Here is a 26,398-nt window from a genome sequence, read left to right on the forward strand (position 1 = left end):
TGGAAATTTTTCCTTACTAAGGAATTTGGCAATGGGATTGCTTAGAGAGCCAGGCACTTCTTTTATGTAGGTCCATTTATTTCGATTCTGCTAAATGTGTATTCCTAATTGCAATAAGTCAATGTACCTAAAGAGATCAGAGGAAGGAACTGATCCAGAAGGGGGGAAAACTTGTTACTGTGTGCTTTGAAGCTGTGGGATTGAGTGACCACATCATCTTGGCTGTGACTTTCAGATTGGTAAAGTGAATGTATGGCTTTTAAGAGATACGTGGTATAATTAATGATTAATCAGGGCCCTTCATTTTGCATAACTTTCAATTCTGCAGTCAAGGCTTGTGTGTATAATGAATGGTATTTATTTTCTTTCTTCTGCAACTTATCTTTGCTGGCTGCACCTCTGTCTGTAAGCTCTAATAAATTGAGGAGTTTAGGCAGACAGTTCCTTAGGCAAGAGCTTTCCCTTGGCTGGTGAGACCTGCCTAGACTATAAAAGGCTCAGAAAAGGGGACAAGCTTTTGGCTGGAAGGCATAAGGGAAGTGTAACAACTTTTATGTCCCTCCTTCATCTCTTTTCTTGGATATTTAATTGGCATTAGGAAACAGAGCAGGTCATTGGATTAATAAACAAAAAACAAGTCCTGTTTGAGTCAGAGATACCCTGAGGAAGTCTCCTGTTGGTAGTGCTTGTACTGTTATGAATTGCAAGATATTTAGTGTTTTTTAGAAATTCCTTAGCTGTCAGAGTGGTGTGATAAAGCAAAAATCTGAGCTCTCATCCTAGAAAAGATGCTTGCCCACATATTTGGGGAGAATAGCCTAAAGATATGAAGCTTTGGATTTGATTGCACAAAGAAAGCTCACCAAACAAATATAAAGACTCCCACAGCTTTCATTCCCGTGATGTTACTAAATGATGTTATATAAATATCTAGAAAGTACTGGCTTAAAATTTTGTGTTTATTAAGAAAATATATCATTCACCAACTCCTGCTTCCTTGCTCTCAAAAGCCTGCTTGACTCATACTTAATGCCATCATATTACAGGTCAAGCAAGAGATCCTATATAACACAGTCCATTGTAATTTTCCAGGCAGTATCTGCATCAAGCCAACAGCTTTCAGTTGACTGGAAAATTGCCTTTTTTTCCTGTGTGTACCTAGAGACTTGTCCCTTGAAAACATGGTCAAAAGCTGCTTCTCTCTTTTGTTTATTGTTTCTCCCTTCCCATTTTTTAAATGTTGTCTGGTGGCAAGAGCCTGTGACTTGAAAGGGAAAGGGTCAGAGAGATTAGAGTTGCTGGACTCAATATCATCACAGAATTACCAGTTCTCTGGTCATGGGAGATACAATCATGATTCTCCCTTCATCTTTACAGGGAAGAGAGGATCCACAAAGAGCCAGGAAATGCTTTGGGCTGAAAGGGATCCTGAAGCTCGTTCCATGGACAGGGACACCTCACCCTTGGGTGCTCCAAGCCCCATCCAGCCTGACCTTGGACATTTTCAGGGATGGGGCAGCCACAGCTTCTCTGGGCACCCTGTGCCAGGGCTTTACTACCCTCACAGGAAGGATTTCTTCCTTTTCAGTAAAACTGCCCTCTTTCAAATGAAAGCCATTACACCTTGTCCCATCACTATTTGTCTTTTTCCAAAGTTCCTCTCCAGCTCTCTGAGTCCCCTTAGGCACTGGAAGGGGTTTGAAGGTCTCACCAGAGCCTTTTCTTCTCCAGGGTGAGCAAGCTCCATTCTGTCAGCCTGTTTCCACAGCAGAGGTGGCCAGCCCTGTGATCCTCTGGACCAGCTGCTGCAGGTCCATGTCCTCCTATGCTCAGGAGTGACCAGTTGTGGACAGAATAGATCAGCTGAAGTTTCTGTCCTGTTACCACATGTTACTTTCAGTATGCCATCCAAAGAATCAGGATTACAAACCAAATCGAGTGGAGGGAGCAGCAGTGGCAAAAATTAGAACCTGGTGGTTGAGTCTGTCACAACATTCTGCCTTTTTCTCCTGCTGCACAGGCAAGGGAAAGCTCCTTGTCCATGGGGGATGAGGGGAGGAAGGATGGGCTTCAATTGCAGTGAGATTTACTTGTGAGATGAAAACTTTCTAGGATGAGATATACCATTAGATTGCTTGTGGGGGCTGTGGCAGCTCCATCACTGCAGGTCTTTAAGAATAGGTTAGAAAAACATCTGTCAGGAATGATATCTGTGGAGCTGCTCCTGCTGTGGGGTGTGGAGATGGCCTGGATACCCTCTGGAGGTTCCTTTCTGCCCTGTTTCCTATGAGCTCTAATCCAGGGCTTCTCATTACTCATCCCTTGAAGCCCCAAAGGTGACAGGACTATCACACTTCATTTTTACCCTAACACAATCTTTTGTGCTGGTTGGTTTTTACTCATTCAGTGGTGCTGGTTTCAGTTACATTTGTCATATAATTCTCTTACAGCCTCTATTTATTATTTTTTTTTTTCAGTCCATGCCCTTTAGGCCTTTTGTCTCTGTTTTTCAAATGGATCTCACTCACTTTGAAACTTTCTGAAAGCAAAAGCTGCTAAAAACGTAGATTTTTTTTAAACTTTTTTTTTTTTTTAATCTGAGATTTTGAATTAGACAAAATGAGTTAAAGCTGCTGTTAAGTACTAATGTTCAGTGCTTCAGCAGACACAGCAATAGGAACAGGTTTTGCCTTGTTAAAGTGAGATAAATGAGAACAGGAGCAGATGAATGAGGTGGGGAGCTGCCCAGAACAGAGGCTATTCTGCTTGTTTGTCCAGGGCTTGGTACAGTATGGCCTGAGCTGTGAGTGAAGAGCTGCTCCAATAACCTTATTTATGATGGGAGGCACACGAGGGACCAGGTACATGTGTACAGTGTGCACGTGGTGCTGCTGTAAGGTGTAAAATAACCCAGGTTTGTGCTTTGAAGTGGTGATTTAGGGTGATTTAAAAACACAGTAAATTAAAAGGTAACCAAACCAGTGTGATCCTGTAAGTGCTGGGTTTTTATTCAGGTGTCATAGTGGCAGTAAATACCCCACACAGCTGCACAGTCCTCTCTCTCTGACACAGCTGGGCATTTCACAGGCTGCTGAGAAACAGTAGGTTCTCATTAAATTTGCCCTTTTCCATCTCTTCCTGGCAAGGAATTAAATTCATTCTATTATTGGTGTGTGATGGTTTTTAAGTGGTTTCCTTGCAGGTTTATTTTAGGGCTTCCCTGACTCTCAATTTGGGCTGGTAAAGTGGAAGAGTGCACAGTAAAAATGAAGGTGTCAGGCTCGAGGTAAACAACCGTTCTGTTTTATTTCATTGTAGATTTCCAGTTCAGCTCCATGGTGCCTTCATCAGTGAACCAGCTGTGCTAGTTCTGCTTGGGTGCAATTTCTCCAGCCACAGCTGGGGAGAGGGAGATGCTGGGAGCAGTCCCTGCTGCCCCACTCAATACTTTGTGTTTGGAGAGAAGCACCATGCTCAGGACATTGTGCTCTTTCCACAGCTCCCAGCACCTTCCTTGGCCTTTTTGTTGCCTTCTTCATCTTCCTCCATGGCTTAAACTGGTAGTCAGAAGATGAGAAATCCCTGGGGGTGTTCTGCATAGGGAAGTGATTCACTTGGATGTTTTAGGTTCCCCTGAATATTTAATGTCCTTAAATGACTGTGACTGCACAGTGGAGCAGTGATGGAGCAGAGGTGCAGTGCCCCGTGGGGTCTGGCAGGCACAGAACTGCTTTGTGACACCTCTGCTCATCTCTGCTGCATTCTGCAAGGTTTTTGAGTTTAACTTGGGTAATAGTATTTAAATCATCACATCAACCCTCCCTCCTCTGGACTTTTAATAGAGTTGCCTAATTTGATGATGCCATTTTTCTGAAGAGCTGACTTTTTTTATAACTAATGATTTTGTGCTCGGCTATATGTTCTGAGTTCTGTTTGCTTCATGGCTGGATTTGATACATTCTATTTAATTATGCACTTTAAACATAAAAAAAGGAGGAGAAAAGTCACTTTGGTAGCTCTGGGCTGCAGGAGTTGATGCATTTGCTTCAGTCTGCCTGCTCCCTCTAAAGGCTCTGGAGCCCATGGACCCCTTCAGCAGAGTTATGAAGGCAGAATTGGAAAAGCTTGTCTTTATGGAAACTTTGATTAATTTTTTCAAGGGATGACCAGAGCTGCTGTGTTACAGAACTGTCACATACCTTATGTGCAGAAGCCCTGTCATCTGAATTTCAAAGTCAGAGCCATATTTTGGGAGACTTGCCCTTTTCATCCTATCTGGTCTGTGGGGGTGTTGCTGTGACTGAGCCCTGTCTGGCCATGTCAAAGCAGCCTGCCAGGCTTCCTTTGCCAGGGACTTTTGAGTTTAAATCTATTTCAGGCCTTCAAAAAGGTCACTCAAGGCTGCCAGCCAGAACCTGTGTCTTAATTCAGTGCTGTTAGAATCAGAGAAAAATAAAATCTGCAATCTCAGGCTGGAGGGCAGGGAGTGTTGGAATTATCAGGTGCTCACTAAATGGCAGAATGTGCTCTCATGCAAATTTCTGCTGTGGTCTGAGGTGTGCAGGAGGATCCCTGGGCAGCAGGAAGGCTGCTCAGGGACTGCTGTAAGCTCCAGCAGTGGGGATCTGCTTGCTGCTCTGACTCCTGAAGCAGCAGCTTTCCTTTGCTTGCTGGCAGTCAGGATCATGGTTTTTTACCCCAGCTGCATCTTCCCAGGTGATTTGTACCTGGCTGTTGAGGCTCCCCACTGCTGTGCATTTGGGATTTTGCTCTGCAGCAAGGCAATGGGGAGGCAGGAGTTGTGGAGGGATTTGGGGTTTGGATTAGGGGTTATTGCACTGCTGGCTGTGGGCAGGGGGAGAAGTTGAATTTGAGGCCTCAGTGGCCCATTCCCACCCAAAGGAAGGTCCCCATCTTCCTCTTGCTCTGCATCCTCTGATACACTTCACTGCCACTGGTTTGTTTCTCCTTAATTCCTACTTGTAATCCTTCAGTTTGTTCCCTGACGTGCAGTCTAATATGGGCTCTTTACAGAGTGGAAGGAGCTGACATCAGTGGTTTGAAGAGCCAAATAGAAGATTTCTTATAACAGTAATCAACCTGGCTGATTTCCCAGCAGCATCCTGCCAGGGTGTGGAACAGCCAACACTAGGGACACAGTCTCTTGTTCCACAGTTGAGCCTAATTTAATAATACTTTGTTGAATTGCATTACAAGTTTGATTCTGGGTTTTGACTGGTATCTTGGAATGCATTTTTTTCTGATCTGGATAATTCTATATTTGTTTTGTATTATCATACGTGGAGGGATGTAATTTTGTTAGCATCTTTACCAAATAATCTGATGAATGTGAAAAGCAGCTTTAATGTGATTTCTCATTGATTATTTTCAGATAAAAGTTCTGTGATTTGAAGAGTAATAACTTTGTGCACACTTGCCATCTTCTAAGTAGGCCTTAGTTTTAATCTTGTAGGTTTTCAAAATTGAATCAGCAGAAATTGCAGAAAGTATGTTTATATACACTTGCTATCTTACTAATGGATCTCAGATTTAATCTCTCTAATTTTCCAAATTGTTTCAGCAAAAATGATGTCACCAGGATTTGATTAAAGCATCCAGTTTCAGCTTAGTTATTTTCTAATGTGTTAAATTTTCATATGCCAATACAAAAAATTTTAACAATATTAACTTTTTACCTAGATCTTTATTTCCCAAAGTATTTTGAGAGTTTTGTGTTAAGTTTACTTTTTTTTTAAAAATTAAAATCTTGGCTGCTAGTAAAATAGACTTGTCAATTTGTAGTTAATTGCTGGATTAGTTCTGAAGTTATAAATCAAGTTGGAAAGTGAATTTGGTATCTTTCATTAGACAGCAAAAAAATAGTTGTTGCAGTAGGAATGCTGTCTGCTAATTCACTTGTCTCCTTTTAGCTAATCATTGCATTTATTCATGTCATGCATTTTGGCTGGATGATCTCCATTTTGATACAATAATGACTGGGATGCCTTTTCCCTCTTCTGAAGATGGTTTCTTTGAAACAGGTGTTTGTCCCAAACAAGAGGCAGATGTGTAAATAAGCCTTTAAGGCAAGCAGATAGGACTATAAATTTATTTCTATTATTATTTATTATTTTTTTAAATTTCTTTTATTTAGTTTAATATTTTATTTCTTTCCTTCTTGAATAATGCAAGGAGAAAGAAGTTGACTGGAATGTGATTTTTTTTAAATAAAGTTACACAGCTCTAAAATTATAATCTCAGGTGAGGCAGTGGGTCTGCATCAGTATATTTTGACCGACCAACAAGGCAAGAAACCATATTTGCATCTCAGAGTGACCCACCCCAAGTCCCCTGTCCTGCTGTACAGCACAGGGCTCCCCACAGCACCTCCTTGAATCCTTCCTGCTCTGTGGGTGGCTCCTGTGCTGTCAGTGGGCTGCTGGCACTGGTGCCAGGGTCCCTCTCTTGGAGGGGATTATAGGATCAAAGTTGGATAGCACTGCAGTATAACATGATACTATTTTAGGAACATCTCAGATTTTCACAGAGAGAAGACCAGCAGTAGGTGAGCTGCTTAGAAGGGCTTTTTATGCAGCTGAGGCTGAAAAATGTCTGAGAGTTTTTGTAAGATGTTCAAGTTGTGTTTTGCATGCAGGGAGCAGCACCACCCCTGATGCTGTAAATCTTTGAAGTCCAATGCTCCCCAACACCCAGGTGTGCCTTCAGCTGGCTTTACTGCTACCAGAGAGAACCCAATGTAACTCTGCCAAATCCTGAGAGGGACTTGAGGAGATTTCTTGGAGCACTTGGCACATTTCATGTCTCCCACGCAGTCACGCTGTGGGAATGGTGCAGGCTGAATTCCTGTGCCTTGCTGCTGCTGCCTTTGTGCAGGGCTGGCTGTATGCAGGGCTGGCTTTATTAAGGGCTGGCTTTATTAAGGACTGGCTTTCTGCAGGGCTGGCTTTATTAAGGACTGGCTTTATTAAGGACTGGCTTTATGCAGGGCTGGCTTTATTAAGGACTGGCTTTCTGCAGGGCTGGCTTCCTGCAGGACTGGCTTTATTAAGGACTGGCTTTATTAAGGACTGGCTTTCTGCAGGGCTGGCTTTCTGCAGGGCTGGCTTTATTAAGGACTGGCTTTATTAAGGACTGGCTTTATTAAGGACTGGCTTTCTGCAGGGCTGGCTTTCTGCAGGGCTGGCTTTATTAAGGACTGGCTTTCTGCAGGGCTGGTATTTCCTTCCTTGCCTCCCCTCCTGGAGCCATCCCCCTGCCTTGCTCATGTTCAGTTCTCAGCCTCTTTGTGCTGCCCCAAAACTGCTTTTTCTTTCCTCATCACCCTGAGGTTTCCTCTCCATTAGCGAGTATAGTAAAGAGGACAACAATATAATTGGGCAAAGTGTTCCTAAATCAGCATTTTAGTTCTTGCAGTAGATGTTTAAGGGAGGGGTGGGCACTGACACCTGCAGGAGGGTGTGGCTGAGAGGAGCAGGGAATGGGAGCAAGGTCAGGGGAAACTGAAATGATTTAAGTGCATGCCTTCAAAAGCAAATGATCATTTTGGAGCTAAAATTTACCACTTAGGCTAAAAGTTAATGTCAGCTCTTGCAAGCTGTAACAATATCCTGCCCTTTATGAGTGCTGCCACCACTTACTGAGGCGAGGTGCTGAAAGCCTCTAAGTGTCTGCTGGGGAAATCAGTGCTGTAAACATCAGTGAGGTCAGGCTGCTGACCTTCAGAGAGAGTTCTCCTTTCTGGAGGAGTCACTCCTGAAAAGGCAGCTTGCTAACGAGATTTTGGGTGTTTTATACTGTGCAGTGTCTGTAATTTTATAAATGGTCTCTCCCTGCTGTAGGCACACCCGTTTTCGTCCAGTGTGCGTGGGAGAGTTGGATCAGGACCTTTTAAAATATTAGTTTGGAAATTAAGTAGCACCGGTGTAAAAATCTGTGAAAAAGATTAAAGAGGAATTATTTGGAGGAAGGAAAAGATGACAACTTTGTGGCTAAAAAGAGAATGTGACTTGCTAACATAGTGAACAGTTTGAGGCTCTGCTGGCAATCAGTTTTTGAAGGTTTCATTATATGACACAACTCACTACATGGCTGAGCTTAATGTGGTAATAGATCAGTGTTCTTTCTTTCAGGTAGCGATGCTATTTAAGTAGAACATTCATTATATCATGATAACAGAGATTCTCAAAGAGCTAAATAATTGAAGCCAGGTGCTGGAAAAACAGTGAATACACATTGCAGTTTCAAAGACTGCTATTGTGAAAAGCCACCTAATTGCATTCTGCTGCAATTAATAATCATCTTAATGGCTTTGCATATTTATGAATATATAAAAACAAATAAGAAAATACACAGGCTAGGGTAAAAATTTGGTTCATGAAATTTTATTGCTGGAAAGTAATTAAGCATGCCTCTAATCACAGCATCATTTTTCATTGTGGGCAGGTTTGAGTGGAATGAGAAAGTTTGGAAAAAGAAAATGTGACTGTTCCATAAATTAGATTGTATGAACAGTTTCATATCACAGATATTACAGATTTGACACATACTTGCTTCTCCTTTCCTTGCCATTGTATGTTTTGACCTGGGATACCTGAATATGGAAGGGGATCACTTTTCATCCCTGTTGCACTGTGAGATGGGTGGTGAAGCTTTTGGCTTCCATCTTCTGGTCTGTATGAAAGATCAGAGCAGCCTTTCCTGGCCTTTAAACAAATGCTAATAATATCTGAGGTTTTGAGATTAAAATTTGTCTCCTGGGCATGCAAATAAAAATTCATGCTAAGACCAGAGAGAGCATTACTTGAAGTTTTGGCCCAAGTGGAATTCCTCTCTGCCTTTATCCATGTAACAAGACATGAATTTGACTGGCTGAAGTTTCTCCAATCTGCACAGTAACCACTTGCTCTCATTAGAAATTTTTTCCTGTTTACAGCCCTGTGCATTGCAAAATGTTCCTGCTTTGTTTTGAATTGACCTTTCATAGTCACTGAAAATCAATAGACTTTAATGCATTTATTAAATAAGGAGGATTCTTGGGATTAACATGCAAGGTTCAGTGCTGGAGCAAGAGGAGAAGGTAGAGTGGAATATTCCTGCTGCTTTCTCTTCACTCTTCAGCTTCCTTCAAAGGAGGAAGCTTGCTCAGCTCTCTTTTTTCTAATTTTTTTTTTTTTTTTCTTCTCTACTCTGAAGAGAAATAACTTTTTCTCCTGCTTTGGTTGAGCTGTACTTGACTTCATAGGAATAGGGAGTAATGAAACATAGCTGGATGTCATGTGGGCTGCAAAAAATACTGAAGTATTTGCTATGAACTGTGCCTTGTTTCTGAGAATACGCTGGCTTTCGTGACCTGACATTTTTAAGTACTAAGATTTGTGCAAGTTTTGTGCTCAGTTTAGTGTCCCATAGCCTGGATGTGCTTACACATCCTTTGTGAGTTTAGCTGCTCGTGTTTGTGCACACCTGTGGTTTGCATGTTACCCCAGGATGGCTGTTCAGCCTGCTTCCACACACCTGCCTGTGTGTGATGTGCAGCTTCAGGCCCTTTGAAGAGGGAATAAGAAGAAGTTGGGCTTACTCTTACTATATTTAAGTCTTTAGTCTCAAATAGAAACCTGTTAGCTCATCTCTGAGTGGCAAGTGTAAATGCTATTGATTTCAGCAGGTTGGCTGAGATGTACCTGATAACACCAATTGATGTACAAATACACTACTTTTTCTAATTCACCTAATGGTTTTGAACAGAAATTGAAGGTAGGCTTTTTCTTCAGCATATTATCAACCTTTCCCTAATGAACTAAAACTAAAGAACAAGGATGTCCTGGCACATCCTTTCTCTCTATGTCTGTCACTGGGTTTTTTATGCCTCTTATTTATGTGTGCTAATGAGGAAAGCATTATTCTTGTCTGTTTCAAGGCAGTAATTTTCTCAGTGATACTTTGTAATGCCTCTTTGAAAAGATTGCAGATGGATCCCCTACCTCAGATGAAATAAAAAGTAACATTTAAACACAACATCTGGTCGTGACAAGCTTTTTATGTCATGATCTGCTACACCATATTAAAACCAGAGTTACTTATATGAAGAGTTTTCTTTCAATGTATGACAGCTCTCACACAATGGTATCTTAATGTGTCAGCCTGCATTCAGATCTCAGCATATTAAGAATGATTTGGAAGGATGCAGTGTCAAAACAAATAGATCAAATGGTGGTGTTGCAGGATTTAACTTTTTTATTTTGCCCCCTTAGCTCCTACATAGGGAACGATGCTTTGTGTGTAGGTTAAAAAAAAAAAATCTACCACCCTAAGTAGCAACATAAACAAAATCTAACACTAACAATTCAGAAGTGGAGTTTTATAGTATTTTTGCTTTCTTGGGATATAACTCCATGTATGTCCCAACCAGGTTTCTTGGGACATAACTCCCATTTCCTCCCAGTTTGAATATTGCAGTTGAATCTGCAACAACAGAAGAGCAATAGATATGCACACAGAGGCAGTTAGATGATCAGTAATTGATTGTTTTCTTCTTAAAGAGCAAACTTCTTGTATACCAAAATGTGAGAGTGCTTTCCCTTTATGGGTCAGCATTGATTGTACATAAAACATGTGATAGAAGGTTTCTGAAAATGGTAATTCAAATTGTAGGGTTTCAAATATGAGCATTGATTATATTTCAGGGCCTCTCAGTTAAAAGTTAAAGAGTAAACAACACAGTTTTCAGCTGGATGCTCTGAGCCATCAGGAGAGCCTTGAAGCTTGGAGTTCTACCTGTGTAGTTCTAGTCAACCACCCTTTGGTGTAAATCAAGAGGACTCAACAGAATTATACCAATTTACACCATGTCAGAAGGTAGCACAGGGAGATGCAGTAATTTGTAAAACTCCAGCTGCATGCTGCTAGAAGCAACACAGAATGTTTTAAAGAGGTCTTGTAATCTGTTACCAGGAGATTATGTTTAATTAAATAAAAATACATGGTGGAGTTGCCTTATTAAGCACTTGTACAGAAAGTAAAAAATAAATCATCCTCATGTGATGAACCAGTACTTTGATTGTGAGATATACAGCCTTATCACTTCCCTTTAAGTAGGTGAAAATTGAGAGTGCAAGTGTTTCTGAGAAACTGTGTGCTTATGTGATGCAACCATTGGTGGTGTTGGTTTCAGGGCACAGTGCTTTTCTGCCTAAACCACACACGCTGTCAAAAAGTCCCAAAGCATGTTTTGGCTTTTGGTAGCACACAGGCACAAATAATTTCAGATTGTTGCTCTTGAATCACTGGATATCTGCCCTGAAAAGTTTACATCAGTAATTTACAGCTCAAATGGGGTCACATCTAGTTCCTAGCCTACTCCAGACAAGTTCTGTTTTTGTAGAAAAGTGTACCAGGTAAGTAAATTTTTGCCACAAATGAAAATACTAACTGCCTTTGTAAATCAAGTTAGTTCTTAATTTAGTGTTTTGGCTGCTGGTAGTGCTTGTCTTGCCTATCAAGAACAGACATTATCTCACATCCCTAATAAATGATCAGATTAGCATTTATGAGCAGCATTAGATGATCAGAGAAGAGTAACAGGATCTGAAGTGCACACTTCCCCTCCATGCACTTCTGCTTGTCCAGCAGTAATGCACCTGCATTGTTTGCAATGACCTTGACTGTGAGGTGCTTTAAGCAGTGAAAGTTTGCTGCAGAAAAGCTAAATCAGCCCAGTTAATATTCCTGTTTTCCACCAACAAAGATGAACATGGAGAACCTGGGGTATTTGAGGTATTTTGACCTGATTGTTCACAAACTTTGTGGTTTATCACTGGACTAGAAGACAATGTCATCCCTGGAAAGGGACTGGGATGGCTTTAATGCAGTTATATCTCCCTCCTGCCATAGCAGGTGTGTGAGAAGAAAGTGTGCATTGAGAAGGTAAATTCCTGTCCTGTAAAACTTGATGACTCTGAGCAAGCTTCTCAAAACCTGCCTTGCTGCAATCAGGTTTTTATTTATTACTAGAAGAACTCTAGAAGCTGAAATACAACTGCTGTGTTTCATTATTAAACAGCAGAGTTTTCAGCTTGGGTTTTAAACCTGGTGTTTTTAAGTCTGCAACCTCTCATCTGAAGGACATGCTGAGAAGGGCTTCCTGCTTTCTGAGTTAGTGTTTCATGTGTGGGAAGTGTACATCCCAATTGAAGTTTGTCTTCAGAAGCTTCTAATTAGGACAGAATGATTTGATTTTTCAGGTGGTACCTTTTGGGTTTCCAGAAATAACAAGACAGCCACAAGGGTGATGCAGAGCAGGTATCACAGGTTACTGTCATCTTTGCAGCTGTCAGAAGTGTTTTGGTGGAAAGCAAACCCGTATGTTTGAATAAATAAATATTTTTTACTTAATTTATGGTTTTCAATCCAAAAGAAACTGTCAAGTTTGAGGCATAATGACTGACTTTTTTTTTTTTTTTTTTTTGTTTGCAGTGGCATGAAAATTTTCAGAATGACTGAGTGATGTTTTAAGCTACTTCCCTGCAGGATGCGGAGTCACTTAGGTATTATTTTCCATATAACTTTATACAACAAAGCAGGAGAAAGGAGGCAGGAGAGCCAAGTGTAAAGTGGCCTCTTGGGGGGGTAATGATATGGTATGCATTGCAGAGAAAAGAAGGCAAGTGTTTGAAATGACTGCAGTCAGTCTGTGATGTGTGAATAAAGACAAGAATTACCCTGTGTCTCGTTTCCTGTCACAGCTGAAAGGCTGCTCGTGCTCACAGCTCTTCTTTTGGTCACTGACTTTTACTGGGCCTGAAACCTGGATGCAGAGGGGACACCTTATGACTAATGGTCCCATTTCAGAGGGAGCTCCTGGGCAGTCTGGAGAAGGATGAGCTCTCAGCTCTAAAGGCTGGTGCTTTCTTCAGTCAAGCAATGGCCGAGGCTGAAACACGCTTCTGCCACAAGCTGCTGGACAGACTTACACAGGAGAGAGTTTTTTAGTTATTCTCCTTTCCAGTAACAAAAGCAATGTGTTATCCCAACCCAGGAAGTGTTCAAGGCCAGGCTGGATGGGGCTTTGAGCAACCTGGTCTAGCAGGTGGTTTCCCTGCCTGGTGGGATGTGATGCTCTTTATGGTACCTTCCAACCCACACTGTTCTGGAATTCATGTGATTCATGTTTGTGGATGGTGAATGATCTGTCTTTCTATTTTCCTGATTACATTTGGCACCTTGAACCTTCTAATCCCAGCAGATGGGCACCAACAGATTTCTGGAGACTCAGGTCTTGAATGGCAATAGAACCATGTGTGGGAAAGCAGCACTTCAAAAGCTGAAGCTGTTGAGCAGTGGAGGTCTCCAGGCTGGTCTGTGTGGTCACAGAGTGGTCCCTGGGCTCCTCCAGGTGGCCCTGGGCTCTGCCATCCTTTGGAATTTAAGTCAGTAAAAGTGAGGAAGGATTTCAAAGGCAAGCAGCAGATGTGAGCCTTTGGCCTGTGAGTTCATTGCTGTTCCCTGGCACCAAGACCCTCTGTCAGAGAGGGGAATTTAGTGCAAGCTGTAGTAGGTAGAAACACAGAGGCTTTTTGTTTCTGTCTGAAGTCACCTCATCGAGCTTTTGGGCTGGTATGTTGGCAGCTGAGCAAAAGGCTGTTTATTCTACATGACTCTTAACAGTTTTGGAATAGCTTCCAAGTACAAATCCATGGCTTGTTCCCCCAAAAAGCCAGTCAGAAATTTTTAGTGCATCTGTTGGTAATTGCTGTGGCTTTTATGGGTCAGCTCTGAGGAGCCAGTGTGATGAGAGCACGTGTGTAATCTCCAGGCAAAGTTCTGCAGCTTTGCCAGTGGAATGCAGAATTTGCTTATAGGTTTAAAACATTACCAGTATACTTTTGAAGACCTTGTTTGTTTAGCTAAGCCACTTGCCTGGTCTCAAAACTGGCAGAAGAGAATTTTCCTCCCTTCCCTTCTTGCTTTCCCTATGTCCTCCAAACAGACATAAATAATGCCCTTTTTCCTCAGTCTCTTAAAAATGTAGGCTGCATTTCAATGAGAACTATGAAATTGCAGGTACCTTCTGTTCCTCTCTTATTTCCTCTTGCAGAACAATTTCATGCAATTGCAGTCTGTCTGTGGGATTTCTTGATCCTGGTAGGATGAAGTGCCTGCAATTCCTTTTGCTTTTCCTCCCCTGGAGATCCCTTGCACGCTGTCTCTGTTGCTGTGTATCAGCTGTAGCAGATCCTCTCTCCCTGTCAGGGCTGGTAGCTCTCTCCTCAGCAGTCTGTTACTGTTCAAAGCTTTGAAATGATCAAAGAGGAGGATGAGGAGTAGCAAACTGCTTTAACATTTGTTCTGGCAGGGATGGAGTTGCTCAGGTGAGGTGTGTTGTGGGACATGTGCTCTGGAAGGTGTAAAGTCTTACTGCTGCTGCTTTGGTAGAGCCACAGGGAGTCTGATGCAGAAATAAAGAAATTCCTTCTTCCTACTGGCCCCTTTTGATACAATGCTCCCTAAGACTGGCCTTTCCCAAAGTCTTGACCTTTCATTGCCTTTAAATTACCCCCCAGCTTTGAGGGGAGGAAGGGCATGACCAGGATTGTTAGACAGAAGTGCCAGAATTTTGAAACTTACCCAAAACCTTTTTTCTCTTCAGCTTTTACGACCCTTGTTTATGGAAATAGTTTTTCCTCATGGGCTCCTTTTTCCTCTGGAAGATGAAACTGCAGATTAAGTAACGTCACCCATGGGAGCTCTCATGATGGTTATTGGCTTCCTTTGAAATACTGAATTGTTCTCTGTTCCACAAACTGTGATGCTGGCAAATAGGGATGTGGGGATAGAGATTTTTCCAATAGTATCAATCCAACCACTGCTTTGAGATATTATTTTCTTATTTTATTATTTAATTCCTCACACGTTGGCCTTAGGAAAAATGGTAATGTCTTTTCAATCTGAAAGGGATGCTGAACAAACAGATGGTTTTGAAGAGCAGAAAAATGTGCTGCCACTTTTCTGCAATAGGTCAGATCTGCTATTTCTTTTCAGCTCCATCTGGGTGCAAAAGCAACATGTAAGCTTCATATATGTAGCTTGAAGTCAGAATGATAATTTTAAATTTAAAATCACTTCTTTTATTTATTTGATGGGTGTCTTTATTAGCTCAGTAAATAGAACCAAAAAGAGCAAAACAAATGGATGTCGTGGCATTGTCAAATAATTGCTTCTACCTTGCTTAAAAGAAATTTCTGTGAAAATGATCTGCAAGGAGAAAAGTTACATGGATGCTTTGGTAATTCACAGTGAGTATGAACTTGTCTAGTAGCACAGGTTTCATCTTATGGGACAAGAAAATTGCAGCTAATTTATGATTGAAATAAGAATGTCAAGAAGAAGGAATTACTAGAACAGACAAGAAGGAATTATTCATTCTGGGAATGTGCATTGCTCTTTTCAAAGAAAAATTTTGGTTCAGTTATATTCTGCTGCTTCAGCCTTTTCAAAATTCATGTATGAGCATTTGGGCTTTAACTCCTGGAAAAGATTAACAACTCTTCTGAGTAAAAAACTATCTGACTTAGGAGAGGTTCCTTCAACCTAACAAGCTCTTAACATATTTTTATCCCATAGAATAAATAAATAATGCTGACTAAATATGAGAGTTTGGACAATCTGGAAGTTGAAAATTCTTTTGTTTGTAAGGTGCATTTACTTTTGTCTCAGTTATGGACTTTTCTCTTGTGCAGTTGTAAATTAGCATCATTGTATCATGTTTGCAGATAAAAGTTTAGTGGAAATTCTTATATCGGTGTGGTTGCCCAACAGAAAATAACAGGATTGCTCTGAGATACCTCAGGGGAAAACAGAATACTTTATGGAATCTGAGGTCACGAGTTTCTTTTAAATACCTTGAATCAGGTACTTTAAAAAAAGCAGTTAGGCAGAAAAACCCCTGAATTATCTGTTTCATGGAAATCTTTTGAATAAGGTCACCTATACTAAGTTTCCATAGTCTAAATCTGTGTATCACACATGCAGTATTTTAGCTCACCCAAACATTACAGATGAGGGGGGAAAAAATCAAAGAAGTTGTGTTTTACTCAGCCCTGGCTAAGAGAATGTGTCTGTGATCCCCAGCCTGACTCAGGAAGGTTTTGTTTCAATGGGAGCTAGAGGAAGAGAGAAATCAGTTACTTTACCTTAAAAAAAAAAAAAAAAAAAAAAAAGCACTTTCCCTGAAAGAAAACACAGTAGGTGCTATCAGCTGCATTCCACTTTCAGTCTCTCCAGATGTTTGTGGAAATGGAAGTGGTTTTAAGTGTCCTTAAGAATTCTGTGGTTGATGAAATCAGCCAAATTCAGGGATGGGCAGGCATCTTTCTGCAGCTTGTTTTAGAACTTGATTAAGACACAGATTTCTTGCCTCCTGTTCTGGCTGTCATTAAAACTTCTGAAATTACTGGGAAGAAAGTGGCAACTTCAGTTTGAACTCTATTCCTTTGATGTTGTTTATGAAAAATTCTAAGTGTACTGTACTTCAACAGTGCAGTGTACAGGTTGATCAACAGGGACTCTGAACTTGTCAGAAAAAAATGTGAATTAATTATTTTTCTTCCTTGAATGTTGCAATTTTGTTTCAGCTGATGTGGGCTCTGTCATACCGATTGCTGTGGAGTAAATTATTACTAAATGTTAGGTGGTAGTGGTGATTATTTCAAAGATAAGGTAATCTAGAAGAGACAGCTTGCACAGGAAAAGCAGTCAGTCATATTAACTAAACTGACAATAACTGCCACAAAACATCATCATCATTTTATACCCCTTTTGGTCATGCTGTTGAACTAGATGAACTATGTCCTTGTTTGTGTTTCAGAGAAGAAATCTGGAATACAGTCACTTCAGGGAAAATGCAAGAGCCTTGATTTATTGATGTTATTTTATCAATTTTGCACAGGCTTTGCAGGGAGGAGGGAAGGAAGGAAGATTAGGAATTTCAGATGAAGACAGGAAGAAATGGTCACAAATGCCTGTCACACCCAAGAGCAGTAATCAAATTACTGCCACGAAGGAAAATGATATCATTGATTATGAAATTTGAATTTGGTGCCTAGAGCACTAGGAAAGCTGATAGTGTGAGCCAGTATTTAAAAAGGAGACTGGGTGCAAACAGATACTAATATGCTTTTAAGGAGAAGGAATCTTCTGCAGGAGGGCATGGTGTCAGTGATTTATGGGCATGAACAAAATGTGCATCAGTGATTTATAGTGTCAGGCGGGGCTATTAATGTGATTAGGGTTCAGAGTTTAATTTACTTCCCTCTTTAAAAGAGAAGAATTATCTACTGTAAAGACACATATGAGTTGTTTTAAATGGGGTGTGAGGACCCTTCTGGGTTGAACTGGAGGAGCTGTTTTAAAGCAGTCAGGAGAGAAAATGGGCATTGCATGCTCATTTTTCTTAGATCTGTGGTATCCATGAGGAGTGCCTGTAGGTCCCATCTCAGAGCAAGCAGTGACAGGTGTGGTTCTGTCTGGCCTGGTATCAGGGAATTTTGTTAGTTATTTACATATTTCTTTCCTAACCTATGACAACTGTTCTCCGGCACAGATTTGAAGTGATACGACTTCTTAGTTTGAAGAAGAAAAAGAAAGAGGTGCTTCATTGTTAGTGTCAAATAACTTAATTTCTTCTGAAGATGGTAAGATCAGAACCTTCTCTTGTGTCTGCCTTGGCATCCTTTGTGGTAACATTAGTGATATTTGCATAATTTTTACAATAGTTGAAGTATTGCTTGCAGGAAGAACCCAGGAGCTAGATGTGGCATCATTACTCTGGTTTATGAATGAGAAAGAAAGTTCAGAGAAAATTCTGATTTTCAGGGTTGTGGAAACCAGAGGCTCTGGGGAAGAGGGCTCATCACACCAGAAGCCAGGCTTGCTTGGTAAAAGTAGAGTGTCTCATTGCTTCCATCATTAGGAAATCTGTTTGCAGTCCCAGTGACTCCAGACATTTGTCACCCAGTTCTCTAAATCTGCTTTTTGAGCACAGTTTCTCTTCTGTTTGCCCTGCAGAGCTGCTGCTTGCTATCTTGAGCATCCTCCTCGTTCTCAGTTTTCAATTAATCTCTCCCCACTCATCCCAGCCTGTTCCCCTGGCTGGTGCAGAGCTCTCCTGACAGCTCTCATCTGTGGGAGGGCAGTGTGATGTAACAGGGAGGAGAGAGAAGCTGAGTGCTTGTGCCTGTGAGTGATTTTGGAGCTGTGGCTTTATTGCCATATACACCTCACCTTCCTTAAAGTCTCCTCTGGAGATCTCTTCCATCCCTTGCAGCTTTCTTTAAACTTTTCCGGACAAACTTCTTGGCTGCATTTTCCTCTGCTGCTGTGAGTAAAATTTGAGGCAGATGCAGTGCCTTTGCAGTGACCTTCAGTATCACTCCTACAGCTGATATGAAATACCATCCAAACCCTGATGCCATTTTTCACAGCTGCTGTAGGCAAAGTCCTGTATTAATGGAGGAGCCACAGGGGATTCTGATTGTGCTGTTTCTTCTGATTGTCACACTGGCTTAAAAATAAGTTATGCTTGGGGTCATCTGGCTGTATCTCCCTGTGCATTTCACTTAGGTGTAAAATAATCCACACCTAGATGCTTTTTTATTTATCAAAATGCTTTAGGTGAGTTTGGACTTAAGGGCTTTCTATGTAGAATTGGTCCAGGGGAGTTATTTGTGAGGCAGGAACCTTCTGGGAGCAGGAGGAGGGATTGAGGTTGTAGTGAGAGGATTTCAGGAGCTGGTGGGAACTGAATATTGGATGGGGAAATTCCTGCTGAAAGTCTGGGAAGGTATTTCAAGGATAGATTTGAATGGAATACTGGTTGGGTGTATGGTAAAAACTGTGAGTACTGGGTGGGGTGGACATCCTCCAGCAAATGGAGAGGTGGAGCCATCTTATTATAGCAAGGAAATAATTGGGCTTTGTGTGAAGTGGAAAATAAAAAGAAACTAAAATGATCCTTTTGGTCTAAAATGCTTGGTTTGAAGGCAGCCAGAGTGATTGCAACTTTCAAAGAGCATTTTTCCCAAGACGAAGTTTCAGCTGGCATGAAAGCAGCATTTGACATCTTTTTCATATAATGATTATATTAACAAAAGCAGACCTCGCTGTTGGCTGCTTTTGTAAAACAACTCCAGCACAGCTCTTCATTCTCTTAACTCCTGCCTGTGACTTGAAGTCAGCTCAAAACTCCTGCTGGAATGCAAGCAGGTCAGCTCCTCTGACACAGTTAGAGTGTTAGAAAGTGCTCCACATGGCTTGACAAAGGCTCTTTGCAACTGTTCATTTCTGCTGCAGCGGGCACTTCTAATACACTGATGTTTGCAGCAGTCTCACGTTTAATGTTCTCATCCACAGGCAGTGAGAGAAGGATTGCCCAGGCATGTGCCTGAGATGCTGCTGTACAGCCTAAAATGCCTATAGTTATTAGCAGTTCCTTTGTAATTAGTGATGTTTTAATTGTTGTAGCACATACTGGCTTCTGCTGTTTGCTGAGGGTTAGGTATTCTTACAGCAGTGAAAATAAACCTCACTGACCAGAAGGGACTTGGGGAGAGCCTGTGTTGAACTGTCCTGATGTGAGGCTGACTTTCCTCAGACTGCTGTTGGATTTCCAGGTTGTGTTGCAATTATAATTCTCTCTAAAGTGCCCAAACAGAGATTTATCTGTGCTCTCCCTTTTCCTTGTGGGATGCACAAAACTTAGCACCTTCATGGGAAATCCCTATCATCTCTTAAAGCCTAAAATTCCTAGTTTTTCTCCAGTGTGTTGCATGCTGTGTGATTTAAATAGCAATCCTGATTTCTTTTGTCTCTAAGAAGAGTGCAAGGGTTAGGGCAGGACTGTACAAAGAAGGAGGCAATCTGTATTTTAAGCCCTTCCTCTGACACAGCTTGATAGGGTGTGTATGTGGGAGGAGGTTTCTAAATAGGAAACTTGTGATGTGAGGGATCCTAGGAGCCATGAGGATTGTGTAAATGTTTGCTCTTTAAAGCAGAAATAGTCTGCTTTGCCTACTGAGAGAAATCATTTTGCTTATGAGAGAGCACAGTTTATTAACTGTGGTGGCTGGAGATGAAGCAAAAGGAAGGGACTCATTTTGTAGACTGAAAAAAACCAAACCCAAAAGAACATTCCTGCACTGTTTTGATTTATTTTTATAATCATGTTATCTTCATCTGGTTGCCATCATTCAGATACAGCTGAGTAGAGGTGTAGGGAAGCACAGAAATTTTGAACAGAGAATAAATGTGAAAATGAGCACTTGTTTCATTACTGTGAACATAGCCTGGATAGGTGAGAAAAAGGAATGTGAGGTAAGTGCTAGACATCAGCTTTGTTATAATTTGCATTTTATTAATAAATGTTCTTGGAAATCATTATCCTTTAGCACCTTATTGAAAACTGCTGCTGATATGTGGGTCATATTTCTTACTGGTATAAATTGGTGTAGCTGAATTAGAAGTGTGATTTTTCCACTAGTCTTGGAAGCTGCTCCAGTTGGACAGGGAAAAGTTATCTGTCTTTGTCAGACTGAATTGCAGAACTGGGCTTTGCTCTGTTTTGCATATCACTGGGACAGATAGCAAGCTTTTAATTTGGTGGAGGAAGGCATGTGAATAACCAACAGCTCCAAATTAAGGACAGGAAAATTAAAAATTGGACACTTCTGGGTAGAGAAAGCCAAACTGTGTTGATTTTACATTTTCTTGCTTTTGATGTACTCAGATGATGACAGAATGACTTTCTGGGAGACTTTTTGTTGGACTGAAGGTATGGCCTTAGTACGAGTGAAACTGGGAGACTGCCTTGTGTGACTGATCAGATTAAATGAGTTTAATAGTGTGTTCTGATCTTCAAAATCCCTAATATGCATTGCAAGCTACCTTGCTGCTGATGGTGCAGTATTCCAAACCCTGTGAGAAGCTGGTGGATGTCTTTCTGAGATGGTTTATGCAGTCCTTTCAAAATGTAATTCCACATTGTAAGAGAAATCTTGGTTTTGTGAAAAAGACGCTGTGATTGTATTAAAGCTAAAAGAGGTTTATTAGTTAAAGCCTTTTTTTTTTTTTTTTTTCCCTCCTTGATTTGAGTGCTTTCTAGCTGCACTGAATTGATCATTTTCGAATGGTGTAAAAATAAGTATCTTGCTAGGGTTTTATATAAAACTGTAGTAGCCCCACTTGTGTACCTGGACTGAAAATGCACCTTTACTGCAGTTCTGGACAAAATTTAGAAAATTCACCAGAATTTCACACAAGCTCTGCTATTACCTGTTCTTTCTACTCATTGAGGCTGACCCCTCACCAGGACAATATATGTCTGGGAAGGGACCTCCTGGGTCATCAGGTCCATTTCCTGCCATCATGAACAATCACATCACATGAGCCCTGTCATTAGCTGGTCACTCTCCATTTTAGGAGTATGAACACATTTTCCCCCACTACTTCCCCTAGAAAACTGGAATAGAACCTGGTGTCCAGCAGGTATTTATTCACAGCTGTTTGCACCCTCTTGTTTCTATACCAGCACTGTCTTTCAGTGTAAATAGGCTTTTTCCCCCTGAATGTTTGCTTGTCTGCTCTGTCCAGGAGCAGAAGTTCAGCTCTTCCTAACTTCCCTTTGGTCAGGCCAACAATCATCCTCTTAGTCCTTTCCACCCACTCCAGAGATAAAAATCAAATTACCCACATGAGAAATTCTTCTCAGCGATTTCTGAATACTCTAAAGAGAAAAAAGGCAGAGGAAACTTAAAGGACAGCTAAACTCAGAATCTTTTAAACTTCTGTCTTGTGGTCTTTGTGAAGAATGTCATCAGGTTTTTTGTTTCATTGAAACTGTGGCTGCTGATAAATTCCAAGCTCAGCAATATGAGGACCATAGGGGTTTTCATCCTACAGGTTCCTTAAGGAAAAAGTCAAAGAGGAGAGGATTGGGAAAGTATTTCTCATGCAGAGCAAGTAATTTTGGGGAGAATTGTGGAAAATAATGCTGGATATGGTGGCGTGTCATTGTAGACCTTGTGGTAAAGATGTTCCTAATGAAAAGGGTTTTTGGTATTTTGATGTGATCCAAAAAAAATCTAGGCTCTCTCTTTCCCACCTCTGATCAAGATTTTATTCTTTCCCACCTCTGATCAAGATTTTATCTCTTTCAAGAAGGAAGCTGTAGATATGCTGTAGCTGCATATTTCTTTCTTCTGGTCAATGAGAAGTGAAATTTAAAACCATTCTTTGCCAGGCAGGTGATAATAGTTTTGAATTTAAAGAAAATGATGAAATGGCTGAACAAATAGTTTTGAATTTAAAGAAAAGAGTGGAATGACTGAACAATTTAGTACACAGAAAAAGAACTGGAAAAGAGGTGACAGAGTGTGGGGATAATGGTTTGCTAATCATGATACAGTAAAAACTAATACTGTAGATTCTCTTTTCATAATTGAAGAATCAGAAAGCATTGTATAAAATATTTGAATTAGTTCAAAAATACAAAATGAGATTATTCTCACACAGAACCTGCTTCTGGAAATCTCTTTGCAGAATAATCTGTTAGCTGAAATTTTCTGCAAGTTAAAGATGTGGCTGTGAGAATTACACTGTTGGTTCTCATGTGAAGAGAGACAACCTCTGCTGGCTCAGGAAGCCCTGGGGCCACAAGTTGGGATTATTTTGGAAGAACATGGTGTTTGTATCCTGTTCTGGTTTTCCCAGGTCAAACAGTAGTTTTTTTTAGTTCAATGCTTTAGGTCACTTGCTTTAAGTTCAGTGAACCTTTGAACTTGTCAGCTCCAGATGTTCTTAAAGTGGTTTTGTATGTATTGTGTGTTCTTGTATGTCTTGGGAACTGTTCATCTTTACACCAGCTGGTAAATACTAGGATGACTGTGTTGGTTATTAGGTCCATTTAAATGCTGCTGTGTATTTGTTGTCTAATATGCAAGTTGTCTCTTGTCTTTCCAACTGGAGATACCCAAGAAATCCAAACCCTTCCTGCTGAGACATCACAATAGATTCTATGGGAAAAACTGCTGGAAGAATTAGATAAAGAGCCCTGAAAATGTGGAGAGGGGAAGAGGTATTGCAGTTTGTATTTAAGCCCAAATCTCTTATGTTTGATAACAGGAAGATGTTTGAAAAAAGCTTTACCAGAGCTCTGAAGGATTCTTCAGCTTCCAGCTCTGAGCTCTGGGAACTGGGCTGCAAACTCCTTGAAACCTGAACAGATGTTTTGGTATAGGGCCTCAAAGCTTTGAAAGGCTGTTTTTCTCCTTATGCCTTCCTATGTGAGGAGACTTTTAGGATCTGCTAAATAAATTTTATTATCTTTTCTACAAAAGCACTATCCACATGGAAGAGGCAGGCTTGGAACAGTTGTGGGCTCAGATATGAGGCAATTACCACATGATGCAGCTCAATTGAAGAAAAATGGAATGGAAACCAGGGAGAGACATGTCAGCCTGTTCAGGACCCAGAGGGGGCAGAGTTTTGAGATGCTTCAGTAGTTTTTTCATGAAGATAAGTAAACACAAGGGAGCTGTGTTGGCCTTGGCTCTGCCACATTAGGTTAGAAGAATTCCTAATGTTGGGGAAGAGCACTGATGAATAACAACCCAGATGTTCCTCCTATTGCTTTATGTGCATTTAGAAATGAATCTGACAGTGATGAGTGCAACTTGAGAACCCACAGAGATCTGAATGGGTAAAAATGTCAGGAAAAGGCAATAAATATGGCTTATCCTGTATCCTTTCACCCCTTCCCACACACACTGAACTGGGTATGTTGGTGCTGGATGCTGTGCTGGGCTGGTGCTGCTTGAATGCCCAGGAAAACAAAACCCCTGCTGTAAGAATTTATCAAACTTTAAAAAGTTTAGAGGAAGGAAAACATCTAAAAATATGGGACTGAGACATGAGAAATGAGATCCAATTCAGTTGAATTACAATGTTTCCAACCTGGAAGTCTGGGGTGCTTTTCAATACCTACCATCTGCTACCAGAATGAGGAAAAATAGAGCCATTATGTTATCATAGAATCATTAACAGTTCTGATTTTTTTTTATAGTTTTTGAGGGGAAAAAAAATCAAAATCTCTTATTAGGATTTTGTCTGTATTTTTCTGTACCTGGAGCAGGTTAAATCATTTTAGGAGGATTTCATGCAAGAATTCCCTTACTATTCCTTGTTGCAATGTGCAGTATTTGTTCTCCTCTGTTTAGACTTTTGTTTTCCTTAAGGCATTGTAGTGAGTTGGGAGTGGGGAAAAAAAATGGGATATTTTTATCATAAAGATTTTTCAGCTTAAAGATCTGAAACAATAATAGAATTACTTCCCCTCCCTTTTTTTTTTCCAAAGTAGAATGGAGCCCTTAATCACACAAGTGCCAGATACTCTGGCCCATTTTAAAACTATCTAAGGCAGGATGGAGTTCATTTGTAAGGTCAAGATCTACTTATAGGTAATGGCACTTCCTGTGGGGAAAAACACTAACCCAATTTGTGAAAGTTATTTTATTTGATGGTCTGATAAACTCGATAGCACATCAGGAAGAGGGTTCCTGGCTGTGATGTGACACACAGAGCAGCATTTAGGCAGAAGGCTTTGTTTTTCCTATGAATGCATTGATGGATTTTCATGTGGATGTTTGACTTTTGAAATCATAGCTTTGGTATTCTGCAAGACTGATGCAACTGTAGGGTAAAGGAACAAAGCTAAAGCAGCTCCAGAAATATAGGAGCCACGGCAGCAGGAGGGTCCACTCAGGGAAGATTGCAAAGCCTCACACTGCCAGAGCCTCTTTAGCAGCTCCTTCGTGTCCTGGGTTTGGCAGGAGGAGGATGACAGGGCTGCCAGCCTGCCTAATGATCTTCATCTAACATTTACCTTATTGAGAGGGGAATAATTCTGTTAAATTAACATCCTAGCATATTTGCTGTCCAGCTAGTTGATGAATTAAATAGCCTGAACAAAACGTTTCACGACTCGTTTGTCCATAAAAAAAGGCTGGAAAGGAGCAGCTTTTCAGCAGCTGTGTGTCCTGAACCCCTCATCTGCAAAAATACACGTGTTTCTGTGTGAATATGTGCATTTCTGTGTCCAATATACGTGTTGTGAGACACTGTTGTAAGTGCCTGTGACAGCTGATGTTGCTGAGGGTGCAGTTGACTTCTCCTGCTTGGTTTGACCAAAATTTGTATCCTTACAGTAAAGTCTGTGGTCCATGGATCTATCAACCCACTGAGAATTTATGTCACTTCTGGTGATGTGTGTTCAGTGTGCCAAGGAGGATATGAAGACTCAGTTTTGTGAGAAAATGTATTATAAAGCTACTTATTAGAATTCAATTAGAATTTGAATGAACTAGTTAATTATTTATATATACTTACATAATGATATTAATTCTAAGAGCAATAAAGTTTCAATGTGCAGCTGTGGAGAGTGTGACTGTGGGTCCTTAGCTGAGGATTGATTGCTGCTGGCACACCTGAACAGTCTCCATGTATGACAGACCCACCAAAACTGGGGTGAGCAAGTAATTTCAAGTGATTTTCAGATCCATGGGTGGGGATGCTTCTGTGTCCTTAAGCCTTGAGGACTCCAGATCTTGAACATGTCAGGCTGAGGGGCCTGTAGCTATAAGAGGTATATATGGGCATATAATAGGTATATATGGGCAGTGAGGCTTTTACAATGGAAACAGATATTTCAAGGCAAAACCCCCCAACTTCTATTGCTGCTGTAGCCCCCAGACTGATACACAGTCAGCAATTCAAACTGTTTTCACAAAGTCAGTCTGCTGCTGTTCTGGATTTCAGTGGTTCCAAGTGCAGCAGTTTTCCCTTGTACATCTATATCAAGTTTTTTTTTCTCCTATTATCATCACCAGATCCTTGTCCTTGCTTGATGTTTTCTAGGCTCCTCATTCCTATTCTCCAGCATGTATGAATTTTCTATTATTTGCTTGCTGAATGCAATCACTTGTAATTTCCCAGGTTCAAAAAAAGAAGTTCCTTTGAAAAAAAAAATGTAATGGAACATCCTCTGGTTGAAATGGGCCCTGAGCACATCTGATGACTTGGGGGACTTTAATTTACTAAACGTCAGTGGTTTGATGGCAATTCAACATGACTGGTGATTGCCTGCATCGTGTTACTGCTGTGGCTGAAAAGGCTGTTTACCTTTGGAAGACAGAAAGCTCAGCTGAGCAACACAAAGAGCAATCTCCTGTGACCTGCTAATAATTTTTTTTTTTGCCCAAAGATTCCCCAATTGCTGAAGAGCACAAACCCCTGGAGAAAAAGCTCTCTGTGCATATGCTTGTTTATATATCTG

General features: G+C 40.9%; 1 protein-coding gene across 5 annotated transcripts in view; it reads left to right on the top strand.

Annotated features, from left to right (window-relative positions):
• SGCD (sarcoglycan delta) overlaps positions 1 to 26,398 on the top strand; it is a 305,266-nt gene that overhangs the window by 43,744 nt on the left and 235,124 nt on the right. For 3 of the 5 annotated variants that reach the window (XM_079319423.1, XM_079319422.1, XM_079319424.1), the window contains exon 2: positions 12,493 to 12,563. The exons of the other annotated variants lie outside the window; for them this stretch is intronic. The gene's annotated coding sequence lies outside the window, so the exon portion shown is untranslated. The remainder of the gene's footprint in view (positions 1 to 12,492; positions 12,564 to 26,398) is intronic. 5 annotated transcript variants of the gene reach the window in all.

This window comes from Erithacus rubecula (assembly GCF_903797595.1).
Source record: "Erithacus rubecula genome assembly, chromosome: 16".
Taxonomy (NCBI): domain Eukaryota; kingdom Metazoa; phylum Chordata; class Aves; order Passeriformes; family Muscicapidae; genus Erithacus; species Erithacus rubecula.